This window comes from Triticum aestivum, chromosome 3B, assembly GCF_018294505.1.
Source record: "Triticum aestivum cultivar Chinese Spring chromosome 3B, IWGSC CS RefSeq v2.1, whole genome shotgun sequence".
Taxonomy (NCBI): Eukaryota; Viridiplantae; Streptophyta; class Magnoliopsida; order Poales; family Poaceae; genus Triticum; species Triticum aestivum.
In genome coordinates this window covers 393803840-393817360 of record NC_057801.1, presented here as the reverse complement: position 1 = coordinate 393817360, position 13521 = coordinate 393803840, and positions in this window count along the sequence as shown.

Sequence of the window (13521 nt, the reverse complement as noted above, 5' to 3'; positions counted from 1 at the left end):
CACCTCCGGGGTAGTAGTCGTCATCGACGGTGGCGTCTGGCTCCTGGGCTCCATCGTCTGGTCGCAGCAGCCGAGTAGAGATAGGGGGAAAAGGGGGAACAAGGCAACCGTGAGTACTCATCCAAAGTACTCGCAAGCAAGGATCTATACTACATATGCATGGATATATGTGTAAAGGGCCATATCAGTGGACTGAACTGCAGAATGCCAGAATAAGAGGGGGATAACTAGTCTTATCGAAGACTACGCTTCTGGTCACCTTCGTCTTGCAACAGGTAGAAGAGGGCAGTCTGAAGTCCTCCAAGTAACATCACATAGCAATAATCCTACCCGGTGATCCCCTCCTCGTATCCCTGAGAGAGAGCGACCATCGGTTGTATCTGGCACTTGGAAGGGTGTGTTTCATTAAGTATCCGGTTCTAGTTGTCATAAGGTCAAGGTACAACTCCAAGTCGTCCTGTTACCGAAGATCACGGCTATTCGAATAGATTAACTTCCCTGCAGGGGTCCACCAACTTACCCAACACGCTTGATCCCATTTGGCCGGACACACTTTCCTGGGTCATGCCCGGCCGCGGAAGATCAACACGTCGCAGCCCCACCTAGGCTCAACAGAGAGGCCAGCACGCCGGTCTAAACCTAAGCGCACAGGGGTCTGGGACCATCGCCCATAGCACACCTGCACATTGCGTACGCGGCCGAAAGCAGAACTAGCCCCCTTAATACAAGAGCAGGCTTACGTTCCAATCTGGCGCGCGCCACTCAGTCGCTGGCATCACGAAGTGCTTCGGCTGATACCACGACGTCGGGATACCCATAACTACTCCCACGTAGATGGTTAGTGCGTATAGGCTCGTAGCCAACTCAGATCATATACCAAGATCTTGTTAAGCGTGTTAAATATGCGCGAACGCCGAATAGGGCCAGGCCCACCTCTTTCCTAGGCGGTCTCAACCTGCCCTGTCGCTCCGCCACAAAGTAACAGTTGGGGGCCGTCGGGAACCCAGGCCCACCTCTATCGGGATGAAGCCACCTGTCCTTTCAGCCCCCATCTCCGAACAGTATCACAGGTAATGTAATAGTGTAAAGTATATAGTATATGCCCGTGATCACCTCCCGAAGTGATCACAGCCCAGTAGTATAGCATGGCAGACGGACAAGAGTGTAGGGCCACTGATGGAACACTAGCATCCTATACTAAGCAGTAGGATAGCAGGTAAAGGTAACAACAGTAGTAGCAAGGACAGGCTATGCAACAGTATAGGATTAACTGAAAGCAGTAACATGCTACACTACTCTAATGCAAGCAGTATAGAGAAGAGTAGGCGATATCTGGTGATCAAAGGGGGGGACTTGCCTGGTTGCTCTGGCAAGAGAGAGGGGTCGTCAACAATGTAGTCGATCGGGGCACCCAGTAGCGGCGCCGGTCTCGTAGTCTACCAGAGATAAGAGGGGGAAGAAACAATGAATACAATGCAAACATAAACACGACGATGCGTGACGTGACAATGAGCGGTGCTAGGTGTGCCCTAACGTGGTATGAGGTGGTACCGGTTAAGGAGGGAAACATCCGGGAAGTATTCCCGGTGTTTCACGTTTTCGGGCAGAGGAGCCGGAGGGGGAAAGTTGCGAGTTCGATAGGTTAGGGGTGTGTGGCGGACGAACGAACTGCGTATCCAGAATCGTCTCGTCGTTCTGAGCTACTTTCATGTTGAAAATATTTTAATCCGAGTTACGGATTACAAGATATGATTTTCTAAAGATTTTATTAATTTCTGGAATTTAATTAATTATTTAATTTAATCCGAAAATGGAATTATGACATCAGCATGATGTCATGTTGACATCAGCAGCCAACATGGATTGACTAAGTCAAACTTACACGTGGGTCCCATTTGTCATACTCTGTTAGCTAATTAACAGTAGTTAATTAGGTAAATTAGTCATTAGGTTAATTAACCTTATTTAGTTAATTTAATCAGAATTAATTAAGTTAATTATTTAGTTAATTAACTAATTAGTTAATTAATTTTATTAGTAATTAATTATTTATTATATTTTTTATATATATTTTATTTTTTTAATTCCTTTTTTTATAAACGTTCTGGGGCTGGGGCCGTTCGGTCAGTGGCCTAAGGCCTTATCGGGCACAGGGGGAGCGGGCGCTGGGTGCTACGGTTACGGGCGCCGGGGCGTGATGGCGCCCGAGCGGAGGCCGAGCACGGGCGGCGGCCAGCGAGGGGCCGCGGCGGAGGCCGGCGCAGGGCGCGCGGAGGGTCGCCGCAGAGGTGCGGCCGGTCGAGGGCGACAACGGCGAGCGAGAGGCGCCGGTGCACAGGGGGGGCTGCGAGCACACGGGGAAGCCGGAGACGGCGCCGCGGCGGCAGTTGGCCGGAGCAAGAGGCGGGCGAGCGCGAGGCGCGTGGGTCGGCGAGGCCAGAGCAGCGCCGGTGAGGCGGGACCTCGCACGCGGGAGAGTGACGAGCGGGAACTGGAGCGGACGCGGTCAGGGTCAGGCGCGGTCGAGGCGAGGACGGCCAGTGAGCCACGGTGGTGCGGCCCGGGACAAAGGGGAAAGGAGGGGGGGTCCTCACAGCGGTGCGTAGGGCAATGGCAGCGGTTGCCGAGGAGGAGGACGGGGACGCGTGCGTTGCCGGAGATGAGGAGGCGGTCCGGCGAGGTGGCATTCCGACGAGGGAGGCTTCGGGCGGCGGCGGGCGTCGGGGTCGGGGACGAGGCAGTCCGGCGATGGCGCGGCCGCGGAGGAGGCGGCGACGACCGAGCGGCGCCGTTGCGGTGGCGCCAGCGGTGGGGCGACAGCAAGTGGGGACGGGGCGCGGTTGACCGCGATCGAGCGGGGGAAGGAGATGGGGATCGAGCAGAGGAGTGGGGGGGGGATCGTGCCGATCCACCGATCCAGATTGGATCGAGAGGGGGAGGAGGAGTGGCGACGTGGGGGAAGTGGGGTGCCGGTGGTTTAGGGTTTCGGGTAGTGGGGGTGGATAAGGGAGCGGTGGTGGGCTGGCCGGTTGGCCCTTGCCAGGTTCGGCCGGCCTGGTGGGGTGGCCGACTGGGCCGGCTGGGTCGAGGCCCAGTGGGGGAAGCGGGGGTTCTTTCCCTCTTCTTATTTTTATTTGCTATTTTTGCTTTCTTTCAGTTTCCTTTTATTTTAGCTTTAGTAAATTACCAAAGTGGCACCTAAATAGATTTAACAAATTTATGCCACTGCCACAATAGTTTAATACTTATGACAATTTAGTTTTGAAAATGTTTATTATTTTTAAAGCATTTAAATAATTGTATTTGCTACTGTTATATTCATTTTAGAGTATTTAAACATTTTATAAAAGTGTGGTTTCTCCACCATAATTACCTATGCATTATTTGGCTCACTCCGAACATTTTAGTTTTAATACTTGAAAACTTTTATTGTTTACTTGATTTTGAATTTGAATTTGAATCGGTTTTTGAACTAACGAGAGATTATCAACAGTAACCGAGGTGACGTGGCATCCTTAGTAGAGGGTTACTGTAGTTTAATTACCCGGGCGTCACAAATCTCCTCCACTACAAGAAATCTCGTCCCGAGATTTAAGAGGTAGTGAAAGGGGGGAAGGTTCGGTTACGAATCTAGCGGGTCTTCTCATTCTGGCTTGCTCTTCTCGAAGAGAACCGGTCCAATACATTGATGTCTTCATTTCTCTGCTTCAGGTCCTTATGATGAAGTCGGCATCTTTTCTTCGGGATCTTCATCGTATTTACGAATAGGTAACGGGGTAGATCGAAAACGACAGAATGCTATAAGGGTAATAACCTGGGATTAACCCATGAATGAGCATATGAGTACCTCTCGAGTTGAACAAATAGAACACATCGAGAGTAAAGTTGGAAGGTCCAACAAGAAGTTTCAGGCAGCCAGGCAATCGTTCAATGCCTAGTCAGAAGGTGAAAGGGGTTTCAAGCAACGGAATAATTATTGTTTTCATTGCCAGAATTGATGATCTCATCGGAAGGTGGCTCATGAATTATGTACGAGTCCACGCAGGAGGAATAACTTTGGGAACAGGGGGTGTACAGGAGAGTCAGGTTTCGATCCTGGTGGAACTGTGGGTTATGGGCCCACCATGTGGGTTAAAAGTAGGAAGGGCGGTAATGTCTCGCACGATCATGTAAGCAAGACATGTCAGAGGATAGCCTGTCAGTTATGTCGACAACAACATCGATACCAAGGGCGAGGGACGAAGAGAACCATTTTCCTGCTCGTTGAACGAGGCGGACCAATAGGCAAAGTTCCCGTCCGTCGGTGGCTACCGAAATGTCGTCAACACTAGAAACAGGGTCTTACTGACAAAGTTGTACATCGAGGTGTTTGCACAAGCAGTGGATTATTACTGCTTATATCATATAGATCATAGAAAAGGTTTAAACAAACCAATGGAAGGAAAATATGATCATCAGATTAAACAGAACAATGGAAAGGAAAATATGTTTAAACACATATTTCAAGGGTATATCCTTCCCAAGGACAAGCAGAGCAAGATATCCATGACAGGATATAAAGTAGAAAACCATTTAGGTAAGGGGGGGGGAAGAATCTCATGATATTACCCATACAACGGTGTTAGGATAAATGATAAATAAAATCTAGCATCGTGCTTCAAATGTTCCTGTTGCAAATCGGAGTACCATTGACATGCTTCGAGATAGCATTGACATGGTCTTCAGGTGAAGATCAGACTTTGGAAACACGAAGGATCCATCAGGAATAACTTGTAGAATAAGTCTTACAATTTCCTCATGGATGAATGGATAACCTTGCTGAAAAGGAATCTATAATGATAGGTCCTCCAGCCGGGGGGGGGGGGTGCTAGGCATGACATCATGTTACCGGGTCATCAAAGGATCAACATCATAACTCTTGGAAAGTTGTCCCAACCATCATATCTGACCGAGATTCAGATCCGATTGGTGTCAGGATACCTGAGACTCAGGATGCCTGAGAGGAAAAGGTGTAATACAATTGACAAGAAGACATTGTAAAATTCTCGAGAAATGAACTATGGGAGCAAGTTCCGAAACAAGAGCTCATCATTAAATCAACGAGAGGATGAGAAGGTGGCTGATGGGCTCAGCGACAATTCATCGAGAATTCCAACGGATGGATTTCCACGATAATGTGAACAAGAAGATGACACTTATCAATTCAAATGATATAAGGTTGTATGCTCGAGGAAAACATACACCATCAATCACTAGTTGAAAGGTGTGCCCGAAATATGACCTTAGGCAGCAAGATCAATGTTAGAGTGACGATTCAATAACCAACAGTCTAAGAACGAACTGTCGATCGTTAACTTCAAAGCAATAGGGTTGCTAGAAGTCCAGAACTCAAACAACACCGTTCACTTGTTGGTACCCCGGTTGGAATCAACACGAGGACCAAGAAAGAATGGTGATGGTGAGAAGTTTCACCATACCAAGAATTCTTAAGAGGTGGTGAAATTCTCACGACATTCTTGACATAAAAGATGGTAATACTCCAAGGTAAAGACGAACAAATGCTGGATAGCAAGCATCTTAAGGTATAACACAAAACACGAACAAGTTTGTGTTGAACGGAAGGCAATAAAGTGGTCGATGACAACACAAATCATCGAGGGCAAGGATGGTATTTCTCATCATGAATCCGGTTGATATCCTGGAAGAGCTCATAAGGTTGATGATGATCACGACACATTTGTCGAGAGATTTCATGAAGATGTAATCAATTGGCGATGACATCAAGTCAAAGGAATGATGAAGCAAAAGGTTATTGAAACCATGGGTACGACACAAACTCGAAATCAAGTTTGTTGGTCAAGGAGAAATGGTATGACGAGGAAGATCGACGTAAGCTTAGCTCATCGTCGAAACTGGTGCTCCCGGAATAAGGACCAGGTAGCACAGTTAAAATCTGCACGACAAGGATATAGCCAAACAGGCTAGGAATGGCGTGATCGGTTACAAACTCGTACTTAAAGAAGATTATCAAGTGTCGTTGAACCGTAATGCAGACTCGGTTCAGTTATCGGTGTCTTTGAGTGTTTAATAACTCCGAGCCCTAATCGGTGAGTATGTAGTACTTGATGAAGAACTCATAAGAAATTATGCAGTTCCAAGATAATCTCGAGATACCAGGTTGTAATACTCGACGACAGATCAAAGTAGAGGTTGGACTGGGGTATTGCTCTATAGAAGACAAGTGCTTAAACTTGCACAGGGAATGGTATTTAAAGGAGAACATGGTCGGAACCACGATTGCAAAAGGCCAGATCCCAGATATAAGATGAACTTATACCAAAGGAATAATTAATTTAAGAGAAGCTTTAATGATAAGGTCTACATCGTGTCCATGGGCATGAACACAAAGTTCAAGGTCAACTCCCACTTCTCCAATGGATAATATTTCATTCACTTCTCACTTTCGAAGAAGTTGTAGTGTTGAAATTTTATCTGGCAAAATACCAGAAGTGTATGACTCGTGAAAACTTTCGAGTTCACACATACTAAGGAAGGCATAGGTTCAACCCATCGGGGCATCTTAGAATCATATTCTAGAATCTTTAGAAATAATTAACTCAAGCTCGAAGGCAGAGCATGGTTGAGAAAGCAGAGGATACAATTTACCAAAGGCATTATGTATCAGAGGAAAGGCTCACAAGGTTATTGAATATGAAGGGCGTTGTCAGATAAAATCCAACAAAGGATCTGGTGGTCCACAAGGGATCTGACGTGAGCATCGGTACTCAACTAGAGGAAGAAGAATGCAAGGAGATCAAATTATAGAAACAACTGGCTAACTCAATTGTCAAATGCAAAGGAATTATGATTTCCAAATCAAGGGATCAGAAGCAATGCTCTGATTAGGGATGGATAAGTTGAATAGCCTTAGGGTACAATCAACGACAATTGGATTGGTCGAGAACCAATTCCAGTTAAAAGAATGGCAGCTCAGCCGGAAAGGTAATTTATAAGGATCAATGATGATTGCGGGTATTCGCAAACATATTGAGTCAACAGACTCAAAATGATAATGACAAGGAATGTCAATATGACTACGGGACTTATGGGATTAATCATAATGCAAGCAAGCAAGAATTTCAAGAGCCAAAGGCCCCAAAGGATTTTCGGAAGATCGAATATTATTTTGAAGACTTTTGTGAAACACATGAACAACTGGGGATGAGCGGATACTCGACAAGTGCGAGGATTTATTTGAAGGGTATTCATGTGGTAAAGAACTGCTAGGCAGTAGGCACAAAGTATTCTCGGAACAATAGAGAAAACTTCGGGGTATCTTGTAATAACAAGATTAACTGGGAATAAAAGTAAGAACGACAGGCGTAAGTATTTATCCATAGGGATGTTTCGGTGGTAGGGAATTACAAAAGCGACAAGCACAAGGTCTCGAGAGAATATCGGAGAGTATCTTCAAATTCTTCTGGTTCACGGAGCAATCACCTGTAGTGAGGGGTTCTCCGAGAGGAAGTAGTAACGAGATCCTAAAGTTAGATTTTAGTAAAAATCGTTTAACCCGAATAGAAGAGAGTTCAGAGTCCCAGAGTAAAGATCGAGGAGTAAAAGATCCTAGTACCACCCGATGGCGACGTGGGCCCGTAAGGCACACAGCCAAGTTAGTATAAGTTTTTGTAATGTCTAGACTCGACTTCGGCCAAGGAGTGTGGAAGGGGGATTCCTACAGGCAGTCGGCTCTGATACCAACTTGTGACGCCCCCGATTTAATCGTACACTAATCATGCACGCAAATGTGTACGATCAAGATCAGGGACTCACGGGAGGATATCACAACACAACTCTAAAACATAAATAAGTCATACAAGCATCATAATACAAGCCAGGGGCCTCGAGGGCTCGAATACAAGTGCTCGATCATAGACGAGTCAGCGGAAGCAACAATATCTGAGCACAGACATAAGTTAAACAAGTTTGCCTTAAGAAGGCTAGCACAAACTGGGATACAGATCGAAAGAGGCGCAGGCCTCCTGCCTGGGATCCTCCTAAGCTACTCCTGGTCGTCGTCAGCGGGCTGCACGTAGTAGTAGGCACCTCCGGGGTAGTAGTCGTCATCGACGGTGGCGTCTGGCTCCTGGGCTCCATCGTCTGGTCGCAGCAGCCGAGTAGAGATAGGGGGAAAAGGGGGAACAAGGCAACCGTGAGTACTCATCCAAAGTACTCGCAAGCAAGGATCTATACTACATATGCATGGATATATGTGTAAAGGGCCATATCAGTGGACTGAACTGCAGAATGCCAGAATAAGAGGGGGATAACTAGTCTTATTGAAGACTACGCTTCTGGTCACCTTCGTCTTGCAACAGGTAGAAGAGGGCAGTCTGAAGTCCTCCAAGTAACATCACATAGCAATAATCCTACCCGGCGATCCCCTCCTCGTATCCCTGAGAGAGAGCGACCACCGGTTGTATCTGGCACTTGGAAGGGTGTGTTTTATTAAGTATCCGGTTCTAGTTGTCATAAGGTCAAGGTACAACTCCAAGTCGTCCTGTTACCGAAGATCACGGCTATTCGAATAGATTAACTTCCCTGCAGGGGTGCACCAACTTACCCAACACGCTTGATCCCATTTGGCCGGACACACTTTCCTGGGTCATGCCCGGCCGCGGAAGATCAACACGTCGCAGCCCCACCTAGGCTCAACAGAGAGGCCAGCACGCCGGTCTAAACCTAAGCGCACAGGGGTCTGGGCCCATCGCCCATAGCACACCTGCACGTTGCGTACGCGGCCGAAAGCAGAACTAGCCCCCTTAATACAAGAGCAGGCTTACGTTCCAATCCGGCGCGCGCCACTCAGTCGCTGGCGTCACGAAGTGCTTCGGCTGATACCACGACGTCGGGATACCCATAACTACTCCCACGTAGATGGTTAGTGCGTATAGGCTCGTAGCCAACTCAGATCATATACCAAGATCTCGTTAAGCGTGTTAAATATCCGCGAACGCCGAACAGGGCCAGGCCCACCTCTCTCCTAGGCGGTCTCAACCTGCCCTGTCGCTCCGCCACAAAGTAACAGTTGGGGGCCGTCGGGAACCCAGGCCCACCTCTACCGGGATGAAGCCACCTGTCCTTTCAGCCCCCATCTCCGAACAGTATCACAGGTAATGTAATAGTGTAAAGTATATAGTATATGCCCGTGATCACCTCCCGAAGTGATCACAGCCCAGTAGTATAGCATGGCAGACGGACAAGAGTGTAGGGCCACTGATGGAACACTAGCATCCTATACTAAGCAGTAGGATAGCAGGTAAAGGTAACAACAGTAGTAGCAAGGACAGGCTATGCAGCAGTATAGGATTAACTGAAAGCAGTAACATGCTACACTACTCTAATGCAAGCAGTATAGAGAAGAGTAGGCGATATCTGGTGATCAAAGGGGGGGGCTTGCCTGGTTGCTCCGGCAAGAGAGAGGGGTCGTCAATTCCGTAGTCGAACTGGGCAGCAGCAGCGTCGGTCTCGTAGTCTACCGGAGATAAGAGGGGGAAGAAACAATGAATATAATGCAAACATAAACACGACGATGCGTGACGTGACAATGAGCGGTGCTAGGTGTGCCCTAACGTGGTATGAGGTGGTACCGGTTAAGGGGGAAACATCCGGGAAGTATTCCCGGTGTTTCGCGTTTTCGGGCAGAGGAGCCGGAGGGGGAAAGTTGCGAGTTCGATAGGTTAGGGGTGTGTGGCGGACGAACGGACTGCGTATCCGGATTCGTCTCGTCGTTCTGAGCAACTTTCATGTTGAAAATATTTTAATCCGAGTTACGGATTAAAAGATATGATTTTCTAAAGATTTTATTAATTTCTGGAATTTAATTAATTATTTAATTTAATCCGAAAATGGAATTATGACATCAGCATGATGTCATGTTGACATCAGCAGCCAACATGGATTGACTAAGTCAAACTTACACGTGGGTCCCATTTGTCATACTCTGTTAGCTAATTAACAGTAGTTAATTAGGTAAATTAGTCATTAGGTTAATTAACCTTATTTAGTTAATTTAATCAGAATTAATTAAGTTAATTATTTAGTTAATTAACTAATTAGTTAATTAATTTTATTAGTAATTAATTATTTATTATATTTTTTATATATTTTATTTTTTAATTCTTTTTTTATAAACGTTCTGGGGCTGGGGCCGTTCGGTCAGTGGCCTAAGGCCTTATCGGGCACAGGGGGAGCGGGCGCTGGGTGCTACGGTTACGGGCGCCGGGGCGTGATGGCGCCCGAGCGGAGGCCGAGCACGGGCGGCGGCCAGCGAGGGGCCGCGGCGGAGGCCGGCGCAGGGCGCGCGGAGGGTCGCCGCAGAGGTGCGGCCGGTCGAGGGCGACAACGGCGAGCGAGAGGCGCCGGTGCACAGGGGGGGGGGGCTGCGAGCACACGGGGAAGCCGGAGACGGCGCCGCGGCGGCAGTTGGCCGGAGCAAGAGGCGGGCGAGCGCGAGGCGCGTGGGTCGGCGAGGCCAGAGCAGCGCCGGTGAGGCGGGACCTCGCACGCGGGAGAGTGACGAGCGGGAACTGGAGCGGACGCGGTCAGGGTCAGGCGCGGTCGAGGCGAGGACGGCCAGTGAGCCACGGTGGTGCGGCCCGGGACAGAGGGGAAAGGAGGGGGGGTCCTCACAGCGGTGCGTAGGGCAATGGCAGCGGTTGCCGAGGAGGAGGACGGGGACGCGTGCGTTGCCGGAGATGAGGAGGCGGTCCGGCGAGGTGGCATTCCGACGAGGGAGGCTTCGGGCGGCGGCGGGCGTCGGGGTCGGGGACGAGGCAGTCCGGCGACGGCGCGGCCGCGGAGGAGGCGGCGACGACCGAGCGGCGCCGTTGCGGTGGCGCCAGCGGTGGGGCGACAGCAAGTGGGGACGGGGCGCGGTTGACCGCGATCGAGCGGGGGAAGGAGATGGGGATCGAGCAGAGGAGTGGGGGGGGGATCGTGCCGATCCACCGATCCAGATTGGATCGAGAGGGGGAGGAGGAGTGGCGACGTGGGGGAAGTGGGGTGCCGGTGGTTTAGGGTTTCGGGTAGTGGGGGTGGATAAGGGAGCGGTGGTGGGCTGGCCGGTTGGCCCTTGCCAGGTTCGGCCGGCCTGGTGGGGTGGTCGACTGGGCCGGCTGGGTCGAGGCCCAGTGGGGGAAGCGGGGGTTTTTTCCCTCTTCTTATTTTTATTTGCTAGTTTCCTTTTATTTTAGCTTTAGTAAATTACCAAAGTGGCACCTAAATAGATTTAACAAATTTATGCAACTGCCACAATAGTTTAATACTTATGACAAATTAGTTTTGAAAATGTTTATTATTTTTAAAGCATTTAAATAATTGTATTTGCTACTGTTATATTTATTTTAGAGTATTTAAACATTTTATAAAAGTGTGGTTTCTCCACCATAATTACCTATGCATTAATTGGCTCACTCCGAACATTTTAGTTTTAATACTTGAAAACTTTTATTGTTTACTTAATTTTGAATTTGAATTTGAATCGGTTTTTGAACTAACGAGAGATTATCAACAGTAACCGAGGTGACGTGGCATCCTTAGTAGAGGGTTACTGTAGTTTAATTACCCGGGCGTCACACATTTCCTCTCCTTCTTCTTCAATCTTCTTTTCCTCCCAGAAGGTAGTATTGGTACCTCTGCATCTAAATCAAAAATGTCATCATCACCAAGGAAGCAAAATTTATCAGCTTCAGGTACAAATCTTCAAACTCGGGGATCTCTGGCTTACTGTGAGCTCTGGAAGTAGGTCCTGGGTTTAGTGCTCCTCTTCTTATAGGCTTCAGTTTCTCAGGCCTGACTTGTGCCATAGCAGTTTCCTCTGCACTATCATCCTCTTTCTCCTCCTGCCAAAACTCTGAAACATCACTATCCCCTTCAAACTCTGGCCTCTCATGTGCAACATAATTTTCTTCTTCATTGACAGTATTTTCTTCACCTCTCTTCCAACCCTTGTAAGACATCCTTATGCCTCTATAATCGCCCCTATCAATCCAAAGTCTGAAGATGATTTGTCCATCTCATCTTCTCCACAAGCACCTCCATCTTCACCGCCAGCCTCATCTTCAGAATGAGCTTATGTAGTGTTCAAATTGCAACTATGTTGTGTGTTTAGATTTGCTTCAAGAGGGTGATCAACACCATCTTGTGATAGACTTAACACAAAACCAGCACCCCCCCACTGGGCTCCTATTGGAACTTGTTCTTCATAAACATTGTTACCCCCTACTAAATTCAACATCTCTGTCTTCATTAGCCTTCGCCACTAGGATATTCAGAACTGTGAAATCAGAGTGGTCAATCATTTCTTCTATTGCCTCTTGACTGTCCAGAAGCAATAACCCATTCTGTCCAATTCCTACTTTCTTCACATAGTACATGTAGTCATCTAACCCATACCCTTCAGTCTCAATAAGTGCAATCAAATTGAGAAATGTGATGTCTCAAAGAGAGAAGCTTGTTTCCATGTTGTTTCTGCCCTTGAAATGTAGCCTCACCTCCCAAATGTTGTCATCCAGCATGTATTATATACAATGTTACTTCACAACTCTTTCTAACTTGTACACGATTTAAAAAAACCTAACTGAATAAATCTACTACAACAAAATTCAGTAGTGGCACAATAGTACTACATCCATATTTAGCCCACTAACTAAAAAAATTCAGTATTGCATCTATAACTGCATCCATATTTATCCCACTGAGTAACAAAATTCAGTATTGCAGAGCTAATGAGTAATAAACTTCAGTAACAAAACCTATCTGAACCATGCACACTGAGTACAAAATCCATCTAGTAATCTGAATCACTACTGCATCCAACTAAATACATCTACTAATCTGAATCACTACTGCATTAAACTAACATATAGTCAGACTTAACTAAAGATTTCATGGACCACCTACGAACCTAGCCCTACCTCAAACTAAACCGAAGTTCTGGCATCCACAACTAGCTCCATTCAAGTCAAGGAGTAGATGAAGAGAAGAAAGAAAACTTACTCAACCCCTCCAAATGCCGAGGCTCAGCGGTGGGAGTTAGCGGATCCGCGGCGATGGCGCCAGCAAAAGCCCTGGCCGCTCTGTACTCAAGCAACAGCTCCTGATTCGCCGATGCAGAGGGCGTAGGCTGCCTCCGCGACGACACTGCAGGTTGTGGCGGCGCCGGAAGTGTAGGCTGCTGAGGCGGATGCGTTGCGAAGCTGCCGCTGCCCGGCCAGTTATCCACTTCCAAATAATCTCCCCCATCTCCCTCCATGCCATCTCCCCCCCCCCCCCCAAGAGTCGCCGCCATTGCCTGGTTTTATTTTGATTAGGATCCTATTCTATTGTTATAACTACAATGCCTAGGTCTACCAGACCGAGGAGGGGGACAGAATGAACGAGGGGGAGAGAGGAGATAGCTCGGGTGGTCCTGACCCGGTCGGAACGGATGCGCCCTAACGGCCGTGAGCACGCGGGTCG